We start from the raw sequence: 2,530 nt of genomic DNA on the forward strand, positions 1-2,530 counted from the left end.
AAAGTGGTTTTAAAAAATAAGTAAATCCACTGTTGTGGACATGTTATCAGTTTTTTTTACTGACATCAGTAAAAGAATTGTAGAATAAATAAACATATAAATGGAAACATAATCCAGGCAAGGCAGAGGTGCTGCTGGTCTGTCGTGGATGGGTTTCAGCCTTCATCAAAACAGTAGATGTAATACCTAACAAAATATCAGACCATAATCAAATCAGTTTAGAAATATCAGCCCTACAAAAGGAATATTCTTGGAGATTAGATGAATTCTTATTAAAGGAAGATAAGATGCAAAAGCAAATAAAAGAACAAATACAATATTATTTCAAAGAAAACACAGAAGAGGGAATTAAGAGTAAAACAATATGGGACGCCTCTAAAGCTGTAATTAGAGGGATCCTAATAAAGAAAGGGAGTGAAAAAAAAGAAAAATAGAGACAAAGAAATAAGAGAGATTTCAGAAAAAATTTATGAAAAAGAAAAGGCAAAAATTAAAAATCCACAAAACGGTAAAATAGATAAGGAAATTTTGCTACTGAAAAAACAATTAGATAGTATAACATCTGAAGAGATAAGTAAAAAAATTAAATTCGCAAAACAAAGATATTTTGAATTTGGAAATAAATCGGGAAGGTATCTTGCTTACAAAGTAAAGAAAATAAAAGAAAGGAATCTGATAACGGAAATGCAGGGTAACAGCGGAAAACAAACCAATACAGTGCAAATTAAGAAAATCATACATGATTATTTCCAAAAATTATATCTAGATAAGAATAGGGAGGAAACTCATTTGAAAAAATTAGGAAAATATTTAGAAAGAGTACGCAAACCAAACTTAGATGAGGATTTTAAAAATGCTCTAAATAATCCGATCACAAAATTAGAGATAAAAGATGCAATAAATAGGGGGGAAAAGTGGGAAAGCCCCGGGCCCAGACGGTTTTACAATTATGTAGTATTACAAATTATTTCAAGATGTATTGATAGAACCCCTTCAAAAAGTTTTTAATGCAATAATTGAAGAAGGTATTCCAAATTCGTGGAAGGAGGCAAACATAATTTTGATACTGAAGGAAGGTAAAGATCCTAGTCTCCCCCAAAATTACAGGCCTATCTCTCTCCTGAACACAGATTATAAAATTTTTACAAGCATTCTGGCTGAAAGACTAAAAAAATTTCTGCAAAATTGGATAAAGGAAGATCAAAATGGATTTTTACCAAAGAGACATGCTAAAAATAATATAAGAACAATTATCAATATTATTGAGTATTATGAAAAGAACCCAGGAAAAGAATTAGCTTTACTGTTCTTAGACGCAGAAAAAGCATTCGATAATTTGAATTGGCAGTATATGTTAAATTTACTTCAAAAATTGAATTTGGGAAACAATATAACAAATTGTATAAAACAATTATACAAGGAGCAATTGGCAAAGATTATTGTAAATGGATCCAAAACGGAAATGCTCAGGATTGAGAGAGGCACCAGACAGGGATGCCCATTATCCCCTCTGTTATTTATAATGAGTATAGAGATGCTGTGTAATGATATAAGAAACAATACAGAAATCAGAGGAACTAGAATAAAAGGGCATGAACATAAAATCAAAGCTTATGCCGATGATTTGGTGATCATTGTGGAAAATCCATTAGTAAATTTGGAAAAGATCCTTCAATTAGTTGATGACTTTGGGGCGTGTGCTGGTTTTAAAATCAATAAATCTAAATCAGCAATGATTACATGTAATTTGGAAAAAAAGAAGCAAGAAAATTTACAAATAAAAACGGGAATTCAAATTCAGAAGAAAGTTAAATATCTAGGGATATATTTAACAAAAAAAAAATAGTGATCTTTTTGAAAATAACTATAAGAAAAATTGGCAAGAAATAAAGAAAAAATTGGAAACCTGGTCAAAATTACAAATTTCATGGCTGGGCAGAATTGCACTATTTAAAATGAGTATCCTCCCAAAAATGATGTTTTTGTTCCAGAATATCCCGATAATCAAAAATGATATAGTATTCGGACAATGGAAAAAAGATATATTAAAATTTATTTGGTCAAACAAAAAAGCAAGAGTTAAATGGTCATCATTAATAGATAGTAAAGAAAGGGGGGGTTTAGCTATGCCTGACTTTAAAATATATTACCACGCATGCTGTTTAGAATGGGTTTGGGACTGGATACATCTGGAAAATCATAAACTGTTAAATTTAGAAGGATTTAATCTAATCTACGGCTGGCATGCATATATGTGGTATGGGACAATATCCAAGAACAAAATTTTCAATGATCACATAATTAGGAATTCATTAATTAGGGTTTGGAATAAATATAAGGAGAAAATATATAGAGCCCTCCCAGAATGGGTATCGCCCCATGAAGCTCTGTTTAAAAGCACCGGTATTGAGAAAGACAATTGGCTGAGATATAAAGAAATTCTAAAAACAGATAAAGGGCAAAAGATAATGAAATCTAAGAAAGAGCTAGAGGACAGTGGTATTAGACTACAATGGTTTTCCTACCTTCA

This window comes from Sceloporus undulatus, chromosome 4 (genome assembly GCF_019175285.1).
Source record: "Sceloporus undulatus isolate JIND9_A2432 ecotype Alabama chromosome 4, SceUnd_v1.1, whole genome shotgun sequence".
NCBI lineage: Eukaryota > Metazoa > Chordata > Lepidosauria > Squamata > Phrynosomatidae > Sceloporus > Sceloporus undulatus.